At 44.6% G+C, this 19,341-nt stretch overlaps 1 protein-coding gene across 3 annotated transcripts in view; it reads left to right on the top strand.

The window, feature by feature from the left end:
• Nucleotides 1-19,341, top strand: part of SLC41A2 (solute carrier family 41 member 2) — a 96,451-nt gene that overhangs the window by 916 nt on the left and 76,194 nt on the right. Inside the window, exon 2 of one of the 3 annotated variants that reach the window (XM_073323974.2) lies at nucleotides 8,260-8,650. The exons of 1 other annotated variant lie outside the window; for it this stretch is intronic. The gene's annotated coding sequence lies outside the window, so the exon portion shown is untranslated. Of the gene's footprint in view, nucleotides 1-1,974; nucleotides 2,044-8,259; nucleotides 8,651-19,341 lie in introns of those variants that run through there. One more of the 3 variants, XM_073323990.1, reaches the window with a different exon arrangement.

Here is a 19,341-nt window from a genome sequence, read left to right as displayed (position 1 = left end):
CTGCAACTTGAGACCATTACTCCTTGTCCTGTCCTCTTCTACCACTGAGAAGAGTCTAGAACCATCCTCTCTGGAACCACCTCTCAGGTAGTTGAAAGCAGCTATCAAATCCCCCCTCATTCTTCTCTTCTGCAGACTAAACAATCCCAGTTCCCTCAGCCTCTCCTCATAACTCATGTGTTCCAGACCCCTAATCATTTTTGTTGCCCTTCACTGGACTCTCTCCAATTTTTCCACATCCTTCTTGTAGTGTGGGGCCCAAAACTGGACACAGTACTCCAGATGAGGCCTCACCAATGTCGAATAGAGGGGAACGATCACGTCCCTCAACACTTTTCATAGTGTCTAATGCCAGAAGGGACCATCAGATCTAGTCTGACCTCCCATACATCACAGCCCATTAAGTTTTACCCAGTTACCCCTGCATTAAGCCCAATAACTTGTTTGGCAAAAGCATCTTCCAAAAAGGCATCCACACTGGATCTGAAGACATTAAGAGATAGAGAATCCTCAACTTTCCATGGTAGTTTGTTCCCATAGTTAATCACCTTGACTTAAAATATTTCTGAATTAGTTCTAATTTGACTTTGGCTTCGTTTTCCAGCCATTGGTTCCTGTTATGCTTTTCTCCACTGAAGAACCTTTTAGTAGTTAGCGTTTTCCCCCATAAAGATACTTCTACTCTGAAATCACCTCTCTATCATGTTTTTTGATCATCCAAATAGATTGAGCTTTAAGTCTCACTGCAAGGCACTTTCTCAGCTCAAGACTATCATGCTGCTTCAAAAAACCAATTTTCACTGTATCCAATTTCACATCTTGCCATCTCAATCTACTCCCCAGGCTCCCCCCCCACACCCCCTCCCCCATCCACTGCTCATCTACTCCTCCCACAGCTGCCTCGCCCAGCCACTGCTCATCTGCCGCCCCATCCACCACCCATCTACTTCCCCCCTCATAACCCTCTCCCCATCCATGGTTCATCTACTCCCCCATAGTCCCTCCCCCATCCACCACCCCTCTAGCTCTGTTAGCCCCGCCTCCATCTACCACCTATCTACCCCCACAGCGTCCCCTTCCCCACACAGCCTGTCTACCCCCCACTCTCCCATATCCTCCACCGTCTACTCCACCTTGTCCCCCACATCCACTGCCCATCTACCCAACACAGCCTCCTCCCCTCATCCACCGTCCCCTCCCCTCATGTACTACTCGTTTTAAACCAAAGTATTGTTTAATACTAATAGTAGGAATAAGCCATAGGAGAAAGGATTTTGAAACAACAAAAAGTCTGTTTGCATGTCTGCTTTACCTAGATTCCTACCATTCTCATAGATGCCCTAAGCTGGCCTTGCTCTCCCACTCACCCCAAACCTCTGAGCTCTGGGTGTCAGTCTGTTTCCCTTAACTCTCTTCCCCCCTGCTTGCAGGAGTGTGCCTTTTAAAAACTAGTCCAAGTTCTTTGTTCTCTCAGTTTGCAGACTTTTTGGCTGCACTAGTCCAAAACCAGGTTGGTAGACTCAGTGGGAAGTTGAGCCTATTCCCTCAGGGTCAATTGCTCTCCCATTGTCCTGTAACAACCCTCAAGTGTTTGTTGGGGTGGGAGGGTCTTACTTAAAGTCATTGTTTTCACCTTCCTGTCCGTTTTCCAACAGTCCTGTTGATTTAACCCAATGTCCTCTTACAGTAAACATCCCAATAGACAGGTCATGACACATAACAATTTACAAGCCTTCCAGTCGTTAGTATGATTGCTATATATACAGAAGCACAAAACGAATAGAAATACATGCATACAATCTGCTTGATCTTCTGACTCCTACAAAAATATGGGCCCAGTGAGTTTAAGGACTGGTGCATTACTTAGTGTATGAACAGGAGATCACTTTCACTTTCTAATATTATGCTTGCTATAACTTAGCTTTGATCTCATAATGAAATCAAACAATTTTTATGATATTTGTCTTTAGCCGTGGAAATGACCATATGGTTGTATGCAGTGTTGTTGTAGCCAGGTGGGTTCCAGAATAGGTGAGAGACAAGGTAGGTGAGATAATATCTTATATTGAACTAACTTCTGTTTGTGTAAGAGAAAAGCTTGCAAGCTATACAAAGCTCTTCCTCAGGTCTGGGAAAGGTAACCAATGTGTCTGTCTTAAATACAAGGTGGGATGAATTGTTAAGCATAAGGGGTCACACATGCTGTAGGGCAGTGGTTCTCAACCAGGGGTCTGGGCCCACTGAAGGGCCGCAAGCAGGTTTAGGGGGTCCGGTCTGCCAAGCAGGGCTGGCGTTAGACTCACTGGGGCCCAAGGCAGAAAGCTGAAGCCCCACTGCATGGGGCTGAAGCCCGGGGCCCTGAGCCCCGCCACCTGAGGCTGAAGCCTGAGCAGTGCAGCTTCGCAGGGGCTTCTGTTGCATGGGGCCCCGGGCAATTGCCCTGCTTGCTATTCCGTAATGCCAGCCCTGGCTTTTATATGCAGAAACCAGTTGTTGTGGCACACAGGTGGGCTGAGGAGTTTTTATAGCATGTTGAGCGGGGGGCGGTGTGTCTCAGAAAGAAAAAGGTTGAGAATTCCTGGTGTAGGAAACCATTTAAAATGAAGTGGGCAATTAAGGGTTAGCAGATAATAAGGTGTATTACAAATTGTTGTAATGATCCATAAAACCAGTCTCTGTTAAGTCTGTGGTTTTTAGTATTCCACAGAGTTAATAATTTAAGTTCACAGGCTTATCTTTTGACGGTATTATGGAGGTTTCCTTTGACGACAGAACTAAGAAGTCAGAGATGGAGTGATCACTTTGTGAAGTGTTCGCCGACAAGTGATATGGAGTTTTTGTCTTCTGTCATTTTTCTGTGTGAGTTCATTTGAGAGTGTAGTGATTGTCTGTTTTCTCTCACATAGTTGTTGCTGGGGCATGTGATGCACTGGATGAGGTACACTGCATGTTGGGATAGGCATGTGTACGACCCCTGGATCTTGGGGTTATTGATCATTGTAGCAATGGAGATATGTCTGCATGTTTTGCATCTGTTGTTCTGGCAGGATCTCATGCCTCTTTGAGTTGGGGTGTGTCCTGGCCTGTGGGGAGCTTGCTTCTAATGATAAGCTTGGTGAGGTTGAGGGGTTGTTTGAAGACCAGAAGAGGGGGGAAACTGTCCTTACCAAATGTAAGAGGCCAGTGTTTACTACATGGAAAACAATACACGGTAAACAACATACCCTGATTCTCATCAAACTAACTGATCCTTTTTAAGACTGGCAAATTAAACCCTAATTTAGGATAGCTTTATACTTTGGCAAAAATACTAAAATTAAACTTTTCTTTTGTGGTTCCCATATGTAATATTTAGATACACTTACATAGGCTAGATTTTGTGGTTTGCTGTGGTAGAGTTTCTTAGATAGGTATGTTTACATTACTGTGTTTATCCTCTTGTATGTTATTTATTGTTGTGTTACAAAGCACATTCAAAGGATATATACTGTAAGAGTAATGCAAACATGTAGTACAAAAGTACTTACTTTGTGATCTGACCATTACTTTTAAATTACCTGTAAACTTTATTTTAAAAAATTGGGCCTGTATCCATCTTCGATTTTTTTAAACGATGGCTCAAGAGAGACTGATTCTAAATTTAAAATGTTAAAAAAAATGTAATTTAGGCCCTGATTTATCAAAGTCCTTTCAGAACAAGTTAAAATACTTTGAGGAATAGGGGTCTTAATGCCTTATGTATTACCTGTAATACAGATAAAAGTTTAATATTCTTATTTTACCAATGGGAAACTGAGGCATGGAAAAGTTAAAGGCTGATCTGTCCTTGGTGGTCATATACTGGTAAAATGCCTTCGAGAGGCATGCTAAGTGTGAACTCCTTGAAACACAGTGCAGTCAGAAAGGCTTGTGGAGAACATTGTATACTATTTACAAGGCTATATTATTAGATCTACTCCTTTGCATTTATTTGCCAAAAACTATCCTCCTGAAAATTGGAAGGCTTGCTTCTAAGTGCCGGAGTCAACACAAATCTCATAGTTACACTAAATCTCCACTTTTATTTTGTGTCAGAGAAATATTTTAAAAGCAGCAGGTTAGTATATGGCAATATGATGCATTCTTATGAACTGGTTTGTAAAGTGGCTCTACAAGTTTCCCTCCTTTCCAATATGAAGTAGTCTGGGCACTTTCTGATAGATGAAAATGTATCAGGTTCTGGCATAAGTGAGTTTGTCTGAGCTGTGAAGAGGTGGTGACTGCTACAAAAGTCCAGAAGATCATTCAATATGTGGTCTTTTAATTTTTATTAGCCAGACACTGAAAAGGACTGGTATTTTAATTTATCATAGTCTTTGAGTTTGAAAAATATTTGTGTTAATGTGTTATATTCCATGGGATCTACAATTGTTTCTTATATTGTGAGCCCCCATTTGGTGGACACTCATTTAAAAAAAGATTAAAAAATAGTTAAAATTACATGGCAGTTTGATTTCCAGATATCTTCTGGATTTCTTCAAGGCTTTAAAAAAATCACCAGATCACACCAACTAGACAGAGGGATAAACTTCTTAGCTATAGGGGTCTGCATGAAAAATTAACATGGGAGGCTCTCTGGCAAGGTGCAGGTGCAGCACTGGCTTTCAGTTAGCTTCTGGATATATTTTAAGGTGTTGATAATGATGTACAGTTACTTCATTGCTTTGGGACCTGGTAGTCTGAGAAATCACCAAAAATAAAGGTATGACTTACAGGAGTGTTTGTAAAAGTCAGATTTTGTTCATTGCCCCTGGGCACATGACGTTTACAAAAGTTAATACCCCTGCCATATGGCAGGGATGGGTCTAGGCACTAATTCCTGTAGCTCTTGTTATAACTCTTCCTCTACTTTTTTTAATTATATGCAAATAAAATGTTAACAAAAACAACTGCTAAACAATACCATCAATTAATAAGAGACTCAATAAATAAAACATCAATTAAGACAAATAAAACATCAATTAATAAAAGACTCAAATAGAGACTTGAGGTAAGGGTAGCTTGAACCCCTTGACAGATAAGAGGATTCTTCTTCTCACTGGATATCTGTCAGTAACTCTCTCTGAACCTCAGTGGCTTTCTGATCACATTGCCACTTCAAAACAGTACCTTTTTTAGTGGTCTGTTGGAGGAGAATTATCAAAATGAGCCATTTGTATTGTGGTCTATTATTTGTTAACCCATCTGGAATTTCATGGTGAGCAAAGTGACTTACAGTATGTTGCTACTCAATGTGCTATGCATAAATTTAGGTTAAAAATGTTTAGTAGCCCACTTATAAGAGAGATTTTGTCTCATTTAGTTCAAATAGTTCTGCACCAAGTTGGGATCTGTTACTCTACCTTTTACCCACCCCTTAGCGTTTCTTCTCCTTTTTTAGTTTCCAGTTAATGTTTTTAAACAACACCTACATAGTGGTACTGTTTGACTAAAAGTTTGAGATGTGCTGGTTTAGTATTCTGTCCTTCATCATTAGTGCAGCCTTCATTACAAAAGGCCAAGTATTTTGTTAGGATAAAGGTCTGCGAATATTATCCAAACTATTTCACAAAAGTTATTTAAGCTCTTAGCCATCCCGGCCAGACTCTTGTCCTCGCCCTCTGTTTCCCATTGGTCATCTGGATTCGTATTTCTGGTACTCTTCCATACCATTTTAATTTCTAGTTGCATTAACACTTTACTCTATGAAATAAAACAACTCCCTCCCTCATATAACAGTCTCTTACATAACAAAACAAAAACATACAGAAGTAAAAAGGAAAAATTATGTGGTTTGAAAAAAAATTTAATCAAAGTTCTAGAAGTGGTAGTGCTTGTGGCCTTTTCCAGTGTTCACTTTCCATCATGATTATTTTGTTCATCTCAATAATTAATTTAGTATAAAATGTGTAGGTAAATAGTTTCCCAGGTTTTCTAATTATATTAAAATTGGATGGAGAGATCAGTTACATAACTGAGCCTGAAAACATGTATTTTATCAAAATAAACTACAGATGTTCTGGTCTGAATTGACTTGTACCTCTAGAGATAATGGCTACAGTGAAAGTGAATCCAAAACTTAATGTGGGTAGAATTCTGCAAGTGTGTGTGCTCATGAGGCTGTAGACATTAATATTTAATTTAGTGGCAGACATTGATCATGAGCTATGGTCATCTTTAGACGTGATGCATTCCACTATTCAGCAAATAACAGTACTTTGCTTCTGGATCAGCCAGGAGCTCTGTGACTAGCATGTGGTATGCTTTGTTTGTTTTGTGATCTTGTCCATCTGCCACTCTTCCTTGTCTCTCACCACATTCCTCTTCTATATCATAGCATCTGTCTTCCTCCTTTCCCTTCCCCCCCACCAGCTCCATTTGCCCATGCTAGTGCTCTCACCCCGTACAGTAAAAGTTCCCACCATCTAATCTCCTTTTCCCCTTTCCACCCTGATCGTCTCCCCCCTTCCTCCCATTCGTACATTTTATGTTCCACATCTGCAGCATTCTCCTCACCTCTGAAATTGGGCCCCCTCCCCCCACGCCATTCCACCTACCACACCCTTCCCATCATGATTCCTACCCTCACATCCATGCCCCTCCCTCCTCACTCTCCTCCTTTTGCTATCTCTGGAATTCCCACTCCATCTCTAAAGATCATAGCCATCCACAACCTCTGTATATCTCACTCCCTCCAGCTCCTGGCTCTCACAGAGACCTTGATTCCTTCATCCGACACTGCCTCTGCAGCTGCCCTCTCTTATGGAGGTCTCTCCTTCACTCATACTTCCTGCTCTGGATCAGACAGTGGTGGGGGTGTTAGGCTTCCCCTCTCCCATTCCTGCCCCTGCTAATCCCTTCTTCCTTCCTCTTATCACTCTTTCTCCTCCTTTGAACAGCACTGCACCCAACTCTTCTCTCCTCTCTTCCTCCATGTTGCTTTCAACTTCTGTCCACCCAACTCCTTCCTATTAGCTTTCCTCTCTGATTTCAACTCCTGGCTCTCTCTTCTCACATCACAATCTCCCATACTCATCCCTGGTGACTTCAGTTTCCACGTTGATGACTCACCTGACTCCTTAGTTACACATTTCCTCAACCTCACCCCTTCATTCGACCTGAATCTCTGGTTCCATTCTCCCACTCACCAAAAGGGTCGTTCACTTGACTTGGTCTTCACCAAACATAGCTCTCTTGCTATTTCTGTTGATGAGCTCCCCCTCTCCAACCGTCACTTGGTCTCTTTCAGCATCACACATCAGCCATCCTCCCCACCACCTTTCACTTGGCTATTCCGTCACTTCCAGTCCATCAGTGCTGATGACTTCTCATCTATGCTCAGCTCTCTTTTTCCTTTCTGCCATTGATATGGTTGTTGATTCTTTCCATATTTCACTGTCCATCCTTGACTCTTTTGCCTCATTCACATCTCAAGGATCATACTGCCAGCCCCTGGGATCACCTCCAATGTCCGCTACCTCAACTCCTGCTTTTGCATGGCAGAACGTCTCTGATAAAAATCCTGTAACCACGTTGACTTCCTCTTCTACTACAAACTCATTCTCCTTCAGTTCCGCCATCTTTCTTGCTAAACAACTTTACGTCTCCAACTTAATTGAATCCCACACTTGCAATCCCCACTGCTTTCTCACCACCTTTGACTCACTTGTCAAACCCTCCTCTTTCTGCTCCACTCTTTCTCGGTACAGAATCTCACCAATTTCTTCCAAAAGAAAATGGATAAAATACAACATGTCTTTCCTCCTCCCCTTGGCTTGCCTTCTTTTCCGATGTAAGCAGTGTCAGGATGAGCTCCACCCTGACATCTGGTGGTGAGGTGTGGCAAGTTGTGGAAAAGAACTTCAGGGGCCGATCTCATTTGCATAGGCACACCCACCACGCCTAGAATGAGACCATAGCTGCCCAAATGGTCACTTTGGCTGCTGTGGGATCCCCAGTGTCTCTGTTATTGGGGCAGGAAGAATAAATTGTTATTACCCTGATTATGGGAACTGTGCTTGGAACTCTACGTGGCCTTTTGTTATGATGGAGGGATTCACCATCAACTAAGTAGCACTCGCTAGGCAAGGGTCATGGGTTCCAAAACTGTGTGAATGGAGAGAGGCTGGGGACAAGTATTAATACTTGGTGGCATGGGCCCCTTGGTGAGGGCCTTACATGCTGATTGCACTTCCTCCTCTCTCCACTGTGGAATATCAGAGCTAATTTTGATTTCATTAGAAGTCTCGTTATAGGCTGCTGAGCTCACTTTGGGCTGACAGTGCACCAGCACTGGGGCTCCCCTACTATAAGCTGAATTCACCTAAGAGCTGAAATCACTGAGTATTGTGTTAAGTAGTGGGGGAGCCTGAAGATATATTGTGGAGCAGTTTGCGGGACGGCTGGTGAAGCAGTTCGACGCGGAGCAGTGTGTGGATGGCAGGAGCTGCTTGTGGGCCGTGGAGCTGAGTGAAGGAGATCGTGGGGCGGCTGGCGGAGCGGAGCGCAGCTGAGCGAAGGAGTTCGTGGGGCGGCTGGTGGAGTGGAGTGCAGCTGCGCGAAGGAGTTTTATGGGGCGGCTGGCGGAGCGGAGCGCCGCTATGGAGCTATGGGGCGGTCAGCTTCAGATCACGTAAGGTGCCTCTTACCCCCGTCCCATTTCCACCCAGGTTGGGAGGTAAAGCTCCGCCGATAAACTTTCGAACTCTGGGGCTGCCCTGACCAGGGACAGAGACTTTTGGGGCATTGGACTTTTGGGACTTTGGGTGATTTGGGGTTGCTGGACTCAAGAACCAAAGGAAAAAGGGCATGCCCCAATTTGCCTGGGGTGGGGTTGTTTTTGCTCATGGGTTGTGTTATGAATCCTGTTGGTGGTGTTTCCCCAACATAATGCCACATTGTTTCTCTCTGTTATTAAAAGACTTTTGCTACACTCAGACTATGTGCTTGCGAGAGGGGAAGTATTGCCTCTTGGAGGCGCCCAGCGGGGGTGGTATATATTTGTCCCAGGTCACTGGGTGGGGGCTCGAGCCGGTTTGCATTGTGTTATTGGAATGGAACCCCTAGATATTGAACCCGGCCCTTGTTGCTGCCAACTCTGACGGGCAGAAGGGTTACATTTTTGGGGGCTCGTCCGGGATCGCCTGGGTCAGTACCCCTCGCAAGCACCTGTTGAGTGATCCACTACATTGGGAAACAATTTATATTTTTTTTTTGTTTGTGCTTATATTTTGAGGAAATTACTGTTTGTATAATGGCTAATATGTCAGGTTTGTTGGGCCCTGGCTCAGCAGCTTCTAGCTCGGAGGCTGCAGCCTCGGCTGATGATTGGACAAAAGCTCTGGGGCAAATATTGGAAAAGGTTGTGCTGCCCCATGCTGAGTCAGACTCTTGTCGTAAGTTAAGATTATTTGCTGGGGAGGAGGAGTTTGAACCCTGGTTAGAGCATACCACTGAAATGCTGCAAGAGTGGGCCGTACCAGATGCAGAAAAGCGAAGATGCCTTATAGAGAGCCTTGGCGGCCCAGCATTAGATGTGATTCGCACCCTGAAGCTCATTGACCCTGGGGTCAGTGTGAAGGACTGCCTAGAGGCCCTTGAACACAACTTTGGGAGCGTAGAGGGCCCTGAAGACAGCTACTGTAAGTTCCTTAATTCCCGACAACAAAAGGGCGAGAAGGCTTCAGCCTACATACAGAGACTGGAGAGACTGCTTCAGAGAACTGTCATGAGGGGAGCAGTGACTGCTGAGCAGATGGATCAGACTAGACTGGCTCAAATTGTAAGAGGAACTCAGTGTCAGAACCCGATTCTACTTCATCTCCGGCTAAGAGAACGACGGGAACATCCCCCAAGTTACTCCCAGCTGATAAAAGAGGTCCGAGAGGAGGAAGAAAGGCAGACTGCCAGTGAGTTTTGGGAAGCCCAAACATCGGAGCCAGCCAGCACAACACCACTGCAAATGGCCAGTGTACTGATGGTGAGCACCAGAGAGGAACTTGCCCAACAAATGCAGGTCCTGACGGAACGGATAGCTGAGCTGCAAAGTACCGTTGACCGAGTTAAGACTTCTAGGAATAAGAAGCCTCAAACTGTGGCGATTGAGAAGCCCGCACATAGAGCCACCATCCCCCCCAGGCGAAGGGGGAAAGGTCAATTCTTCTGCTACCGATGTGGTCAGGATGGACACAGTGCTGCCAAGTGCCGTAATGAAGAAAACCCCTCCTTAGTGTATGGAAAGCTGAGGATCAGTTGGGAGAGATCCGGTAGCTGCCAGAGGGTCTGGGGACGGGGACCCCCCAGGTCTGCAGGATTTGAAGATTCCCCCAGAAAAGACTGTCCAGCTGGGATCCCTGCAGGACTGATAGGGCCTCGAGCAGAGGTCATGGTGAGGATCGAAGGGGTGGAGTGTAAAGCAGTGCTTGACACTGGATCTCAAGTGACTATTATATTTCAGTCATTCTACCAACAGATGCTTAGGCACCTGCCTATACAGCCACTGACTGGCCTTGGCCTATGTGGCCTCAGCATGGATGAATACCCCTATCAAGGGTATGTCATAGTGCACCTGGAATTCCCAGAGGAGGTTGCTGGGGTAAGAGAAGAGGTAGACACAGCTGCCTTAATATGCCCTGACCCTAAAGGGACTTCTGATGTGTCTGTGCTGATAGGGACCAACTCCAGTCTCTTCAAGGTACTCGCGGATTACTGCAGAAGGCGGGCTGGGGACCAGTACCTGAATACCCTGATGATCCATACGCTTTGTGCTGAAGCCTATAGGAAAATTGAGAGCGCTAAAAGGGACACATCTGAGCTACCGCTTGGGGCACTGAAGTACGCGGGCACAACCCCCTTAGTAGTGCCTGCAAGGACGGAGCAAGAAGTGCTTGTCATGAGTACCTGTCTGAAAGGCAGTAAAGGGACGTTAGCAATGATAGAGCAGCCGATGGGAGGAGAGCTCCCTGAAGGAGTGCTGGTCCCCAGTGGAGTCATAACCCTACCTGCTGAAGCCCAGGAAAGGGTGACTATATTGATTGCTAATGAAACGAGTCGTGATATTTTTGTGAAGCAAGGACAAAAGATAGCAGACCTCTTTGAGCCTGAGTCGATTGTAAAACCCCAGTATGAAACTCCAGTTTCGGCAATAGACCCAGCAAAGTTTGACTTTGGAGATTCACCAGTGTCCGAGGACTGGAAAGATCGCCTGAGGAAGAAACTTTGTGAAAGATCCAAGGTGTTCTCACTGCATGAGTGGGATGTGGGATGTGCAAAAGGAGTAGAGCACAATATCAGACTACATGACTCTCGACCTTTCAGGGAGAGATCTAGGAAGATTGCTCTCTCTGAGATGGAAGATGTGCGACATCATCTTCAGGAGCTGGCTGCGAATGGCATCATTACAGAGTCCCGCAGCCCATACGCCTCACCCATTGTGGTAGTCCGCAAAAAGAATGGGAAAATCCGGATGTGTATTGACTACCGCACCCTAAACAGCCGTACTGTGGTCGACCAGTACACTATGCCTCGAGTGCAAGACGCCTTAGACTGTTTGCTGGGAAGCCAGTGGTTCTCTGTGTTGGATCTTCGAAGTGGATACTACCAGATCCCTCTGGGAGAAGAAGATAAGGAGAAGACAGCCTTCATCTGCCCATTAGGGTTTTATCAGTTCGAACGCATGCCCCAAGGGATTTCTGGAGCACCTGCCACCTTTCAACGTCTCATGGAGAAAGTTGTGGGAGACATGAATTTACTGCAAGTGTTAGTTTATTTGGATGACCTGATTGTGTTTGGAAGAACCTTAGAGGAGCATGAAGAAAGACTTCTTAAAGTGCTTGATAGGTTGGAGGATTATGGTCTGAAGCTTTCAATTGACAAATGCCAGTTCTGCAGAACCTCAGTGAAGTATGTGGGTCACATTGTGTCCCAAGAAGGTGTGAGTACTGATCCTGATAAAATAGAAGCACTCACTACATGGCCACGTCCAAGTAACTACAGAGAACTCAAGACCTTCCTTGGATTTAGTGGCTACTACCGCAGATTTGTGAAAAACTATGCTACGATTGTAAAGCCTCTGAATGATCTTACCAGGGGACATCAGTCCAGCAAGAACAAATCTAAGTCCAAGAATAAGGGGAGGTCCCCAAAGCCTCCTGTGCAGAGACACAATGGCCCCTTTGCACCATTTGGGCCACGGTGGGATGAGAGATGTGAAAGGGCTTTTCGAGAAATCATTACTTGCCTAACTCATGCTCCAGTCCTAGTTTTTGCTGACCCAAGCAAACCATTTATCCGGCATACTGATGCCAGTTTGGAGGGTCTGGGAGCAGTCCTGTACCAGGAAGTGGAAGGCAAATGTAAACCGGTAGCCTTTGCCAGCCGAGGATTGTCTGATAGTGAAACTCGCTATCCCACCCACAAGCTGGAGTTTTTGGCCTTGAAGTGGGCCATCACTGAGAAATTTCGAGACTACTTGTATGGTGCTCAGTTCCAGGTGTGGACAGACAACAATCCACTGACTTATGTGTTAACAAGTGCTAAGCTGGATGCTACAGGGCAGAGATGGGTGGCCGCCTTGGCTAGCTATGAGTTCAGCATTCAGTACCGATCAGGGAGAAGCAATGTAGATGCAGATGCATTGTCCAGGCGTCCGCAGGCTCCAGAAGTTGCTGTGATACCCACAGATGGAGTGAGAGCTATTTGCAGTGTGAGTCGCCGAGAGCCAGAGGCCCGTGAAGACTTTCAGGGATGTGTTGCAGAAGCTTTGGGCCTGCCCCCTGAATGCATGCCTTCTGCTTCGGTGAACTATATTGCATTAGACCAATCTCCTTTGCCCATGCTCAATGCGGCTGACTGGCAAGAAGCCCAGCGGCAAGATATTGACATTCGTGATACACTACTTGCCAAAAGGGAGGGGCGAAGCCCAGCTGCGGTTGTCCCACCTAACCCGGAGGGTAAACTACTATTGAGAGAATGGACCAAACTAAAACTGATTCAGGGAGTGCTACACCGAATGACCACTGACCCTTTACAAAAACAACGAGCACAACTAGTGCTGCCAAAAAAGTACAGAGCCCTGGCCATGAGGGCCCTGCATGATGACTTTGGGCATTTAGGGATGGAGAGGACCCTGGAACTTATTCGTAGTAGGTTCTATTGGCCCCGAATGGCTGAAGATGTTCGCAGGAAATGTGAGACTTGCGCTCGATGTGTTCAAAGGAAAACTCTGCCCACGAGGGCTGCATATCTCAAGAACATCACCAGCAACAAACCTTTGGAGTTGGTATGCATTGATTTCTTGTCTGTAGAGGTAGACAAGAGGAATGTTGGAAACATTCTAGTAGTGACTGACCATTTTACACGGTATGCACAAGCATATCCCACACGTGATCAGAGGGCCACCACCGTTGCTCGAGTATTGTGGGACAAATATTTCTCAGTCTATGGATTCCCGGCTCGGATACACTCTGATCAGGGGCGGGATTTTGAGAGTCACCTTCTGAAGGAGGTGCTGAAGATAGCAGGAATTAAAAAGTCTAGGACAACGCCTTATCACCCCCAAGGTGATCCTCAGCCCGAGAGGTTCAATCGAACCCTATTAGATATGTTGGGAACTTTGCGACCAGAGCAGAAGGCAACCTGGAGCCAGCATGTCGCATTTCTGGTGCATGCCTACAATGCCACAAAGAACGATGCTACGGGAGTCACCCCATATCTCTTGATGTTTGGGCGAGAACCAAGATTACCCATAGACTTGTGCTTTGGTGTATCAGAGGATGGAGATAGCTATGAAACTCATCAGCAGTATGTATCCCGACTAAGAGAAAAGCTGCGGGATGCTTATCGCTTAGCTACCGCTGCGGCTCGGAAGAACGCAGACCGCAACAAACATCGATATGATGCTAGAGTGCGTTCGCAGGAGCTCCAGCCGGGGGACAGAGTCCTGCTGCGAAATTTGGGTATTGCTGGCAAACACAAGATAGCTGACAGATGGAAGGCAATACCTTACCTGGTGATGGAAAAGCTGGGAGATCTGCCGGTCTACAAGATCAAACCTGAAGACGGTCCAGGGCAAATAAAGACGATGCATAGAAACCTTTTGCTCCCTGTGGGGGAATTGGTAAGCACCCCTTGTGAGATGGGCCACGGCAGGGCCGCCGGGCAGAACAGAGGTGCTAGACCAAAGCCGCCATCCAACACAGACAGTGGGCCCCCTGCAGCTAACTTACCCCTATTCTGCACATCTGAGAGTGAGTCTGAGGAGGAAGACACAACCCTGGTGTATCCTGGGATGGAGACAAGATTTCAGTCTCGATCAGCTGAACCAAACGAGAGTTTTCCCTCTTCCGCCCTAAACCCAATGGCGGAACTATTTAGGCCCATTTCTGATACCCCGGTGCTGCTGATGAGACCCCCCTGTGATGACAAACACAGGTTATTGGACAATGGGGACAGACAGGTAGAGGATGTCCTGGGCACCTTGGACCCTCCAGCGTTAGAACTAGGAGTGCAGGGGCCTACGCCAGTAGCCGAGGGACCCTCCAGGGAAGCCTCTCCATCCGTCACTCAAGAGGATGTTCCCCCTACCTCGGCAACAGAGATTCTCAATAGACGAGACAGGGTGATAAGACCAGTGAAACGGTTAACTTATGATGCACCTGGGGTGACTAGTGAGGAGCCAATACATTTAGCACACAGGCTTGTGGAAGCTAAAGTGGGCTTCCTGAGGCCCTTTGGAGGAAACCAATGAGTTGGTATAAAGGGAGTGTGATTTGTCGGGACGACAAAGTCTCGGCTGGGGGGAGGATGTAAGCAGTGTCAGGATGAGCTCCACCCTGACATCTGGTGGTGAGGTGTGGCAAGTTGTGGAAAAGAACTTCAGGGGCCGATCTCATTTGCATAGGCACACCCACCACGCCTAGAATGAGACCATAGCTGCCCAAATGGTCACTTTGGCTGCTGTGGGATCCCCAGTGTCTCTGTTATTGGGGCAGGAAGAATAAATTGTTATTACCCTGATTATGGGAACTGTGCTTGGAACTGTACGTGGCCTTTTGTTATGATGGAGGGATTCACCATCAACTAAGTAGCACTCGCTAGGCAAGGGTCATGGGTTCCAAAACTGTGTGAATGGAGAGAGGCTGGGGACAAGTATTAATACTTGGTGGCATGGGCCCCTTGGTGAGGGCCTTACATGCTGATTGCACTTCCTCCTCTCTCCACTGTGGAATATCAGAGCTAATTTTGATTTCATTAGAAGTCTCGTTATAGGCTGCTGAGCTCACTTTGGGCTGACAGTGCACCAGCACTGGGGCTCCCCTACTATAAGCTGAATTCACCTAAGAGCTGAAATCACTGAGTGTTGTGTTAAGTAGTGGGGGAGCCTGAAGATATATTGTGGAGCAGTTTGCGGGACGGCTGGTGAAGCAGTTCGACGCGGAAATCTAAAAATCTCATCCAGTCTCTCTGACATCTCCTTGTGGATGTCTAGCACATGCTCTTTCTCCCATGCTGCCCCTCACAGTTGGGAGCTGTTCCCCATAAAGCTCATTATCCTCCTTTAAATTTCTCCTTCAAACTCTCCTTTGTCATCATGCCTACAGAAAATTTGACAATCGGTATGCTGCTGTGCTGAGACTACAGCCTAGCATGCTCTCTCATTGTTTCCTTGTAGTCCCTCATTTTTCTGTATCCATTGGTTGTCTCTTATCTTATATTTAGATCATAAGCTCTTTGGAGCAGGGACTGTATTTTTGTTCTGTATTTGTACAGCACCTAGCACAATGGGGTCCTGGTCCATGATTATGTAGGTGCTACAGTAGTAATAATTATTTAATTGCAAATATTGCCACAGAAGCCAGTTATAGTGCCTAGACATTTTTACATATGTGGTGTGAAGGGTACAGCTTAGTATGGCTGACATGACAAAAACAGCAGAGTATATTAGCAAGTATATTATTGTTGTTACTACCTTCGCACCTAGGTAATCATGGATCAGGACCTCACTCAGCTAGGTGCTGTACAAATACAGAACAAAAATACATTCCCTGCTCCAAGAACTTACAATCTAAGTATAAGACGAGAGACAACTGATGGATACAGACAGACAACGGAGTACAAAGAAACAGTGAGAGAATATTGGTCAGCATGATAGGCTGCAGTTTCAGCGCACCATCAGTTAAGTGAAAATATTTCTTCTCACAGAACCTCAGCTCTTCTTAGGTACTGAAGTATCTGACTCAACTGTTGTTGTCTTGGCAAGAGCCACCTTGCATCATAGAATCATAGGGTTAGAAGGGATCACAAGTGTCATCTAGTCTAACCCCCTGCCAAGATGCAGGATTTGAAGCAGTTAGAGAGAGAATCCTAAATTTGAGTATGACCTGCCCTCTCACCCCTGATAAAACACCCCAACAAATCCAATCTGCTCTCACTTCCCTGTACTCTGTAAAAACATAGTTTTTGTCCCCCTGTTATTGACATAATGTCTTGATGCTGTAGAACTGCATATGTAGAACTCAATAGCTCTTTGGGATAAAGAGCTGTTTTCTAACAGTCAGGATATGTTGGAGATGTCTGGAAAGACTCTGGAAACATCTGGTCTCTGATGTTTCTGTGATCAGAAAACCTGATTCCTTATCCCAGGTTCCTATGGAGGAATTGAAATTATTTCTGTACCTCAGAGTCATTCAAAGTTTCTGCTCCAAGTGAGAAATCTACAGCTAAGAAGGTGACTTTGGCCCTTGGGGTTCTAGAGTCCCAGTAATTGAATTTGTTTGGATCCAAGGAACATATCTGGCTTTGAGAGGCAGTTATGTCAAGGTATAACTTCAATCTGGTTATAAGATGGCGGAGGGGGAAGGGGCAGAGAGAGGGGAGTGCACTTCTGGTGAATTTTTTTTTTAAGTTTACAATCTCATACCCTCCCATCTGGGAGTCTAGTGAGCCTTGAGACTTGCATTTGATATGAACAAAACTCATGGAATATCCCTTGAGAGTTTGCACTTCTCACTAAAAACCTCATTTTTGGTGACCATTATTTCAGCCAGGAGGGTTTCAGAGCTTCAGACCCTGATGGCCTTTCCAATTTATATTATACTCCAGAAAGACAAGGTGGCACTTAGGCCTGTCTTGCCCCCCACCACCTCAAATTTCTGACAAAAGTAGTATCAGATTTTCATTTTGATTAGCCAGTACAACTGCCTGTCTTTTAGACAAATCTCCATAGTCATCCTGAAAAGATTAGTTTACATACCTTTGATGTTAAGAGCTGTTTAGAAAGTTAGTATTTGTGGGATCTGGAGAAACATTTAAGGGTGAAGTCATCTTGGCTCAAAGGATGTATAAGTGTCATGTCATAATATGACTGCTGATGACCTTGTGTTTGAGTGTCCAAAGGCTCACTCTACTAATGGCGTGCTGGCCTCAATAGCATCTATTTGCACTGTGACCTTATTTTAACCGGTAGGGCTATAACATGAGGTTGGTTCATACTTTTATGAACTACAATTTTCTCAACTTCATCAGGAGCAGATGCTGGTTTTTGGAAGTAAATGCTTCAATTACTGTTGAACTAGGTGAGCTCATTTGCATTCCTCATCATGGGGATGTCTAAAGGAATTCAGTGTAGCCAGGTTTATGGCTTGTATATTAAATGTGTAACTGATCCCTTTGTGTTGTCAACAATGTCAGAAAAATTACAATGTAAAAATCACATCCCTGTAATTGCTCTGCTTATATATAAGAACCATATAGTCTTACTCCTTTTAACACTACATAGTCATTATAAAACTACAATATGGAAGAGTTAGTTGAATTTTTTGTTTTTTTATGTCTTGTGCATAATCAACAGAATTGTTAACTATTTTCCAACAGCAGAATCTGTTTATTGGTGAGGCTTGAATTAGAAGTTAGAAGAAAAATTAAGCTGTGTTCTAACCTGAAGTAAAGCTTACAGTTGTCAATTAGAATATCATCTGGTAATCTCAGAGAATTTCCACTATCCTCAAATTATACAATGATTAGTTGCCACTGATTTACAGTGAATAAAATAAGAAGATTCAAAATGCCAAGATCTTATCAGTATCTGCTGGAGATTCTTTCTGGGTTTCACTGTTACTGGTTATACATTAATCTTTTTTTAACTGTATCTAATTATATGTATGGATGATTAAACAAATCTTAAAAAGGTAAATATAGAAATGTTGGTATGAATATTGTATGAGTGCTTTTGACTAGAGAGAAATATGAGTCCCCAAAGCTATGGGAGACACAGCACTCAGGTCCCCAGAGGGTACTGGCTGCTTTGAGTGCAGCTGGAGGTTATGATTGTATTTTGCACTTCCGCAGTGGCTTTCATGAGACCATCTCTAAGTGATTTACAAAGATAAGTATTATTGCAGTTTGACAGATTGGGTAACTGAGGTACACAGATGTTAAGGCCCAAACTTTAAAAAGTGTCTGATTCCAGTTGTAGTTAGTGAGAGGTACCGGTGCTCAGTAGCTCTGAGACTAAGGTCCTAAGTGTTTTAAGTTAGGCAAAACTTTGGCCTAAGTGATGTGTCAAGATTAGACAAGAAGTCAGTAGCTGAGTTGGTAACAGAACTTGTAAGGGGAAAGGAGATATAACTGTAAAATGTGCAGCCTCCTTTGTAAATATCTTACAGATGAAGAGAAGTAATATGGAAAAAAAGAGGCATGAGAAGTTAGTTTCTTCTCTCTTTTTTCTCTGTTCCTCACCCCTCAAAAAAGAGAGCGGGGAGGTAGAATAGGATTTTTAACCTTTCTCTTAATTTTTTATAAACTGCATGGTGAAGTACACTTACTGGAGATTTTTTAATCAGAAAACTAGATTGCCTCGTTGACTGCAAAAGTGACTTTCCATTGTAATAGTACCCAAAGCCATTAATCATCAACAATAAGTATTCTAAAATCAGGCTGAGCTGCAGTTTGGTTGATGTATAACACTGGTAACATTTGTAATTTTTCTGACTATAAGGACACTCTAAAGAATGGCTTATGTTGCTTCTGAATATAGCAACATTTGTTTGCATAGCTGTTTGTTAAGCTGCAAATGAGAACTAAACTTGTTGCTCTGTTTTAGATCCAGTTGTTGTTACTGGCATATATGTTCAGTTAAACTGTTACAAAGCAAAGTCTGCAACTTTCTTTAAAAAGATCTTCTCTTATACTGTACATCTAACATTATGAAAATATGTACCATACACTTACTTATGCATAAAAACATTGAATTATACCTATCTTAATCTGTGTGTTTGACTAATAATAACTTCAGTAAGTCAGGTTTTAAATGAGCATTGTGTTAAA

Source organism: Lepidochelys kempii, chromosome 1 (assembly GCF_965140285.1).
Source record: "Lepidochelys kempii isolate rLepKem1 chromosome 1, rLepKem1.hap1, whole genome shotgun sequence".
Taxonomy (NCBI): Eukaryota; Metazoa; Chordata; order Testudines; family Cheloniidae; genus Lepidochelys; species Lepidochelys kempii.
Note: the sequence above shows the minus strand (reverse complement) of the source record. Positions and strands in the feature narration are given on the sequence as shown.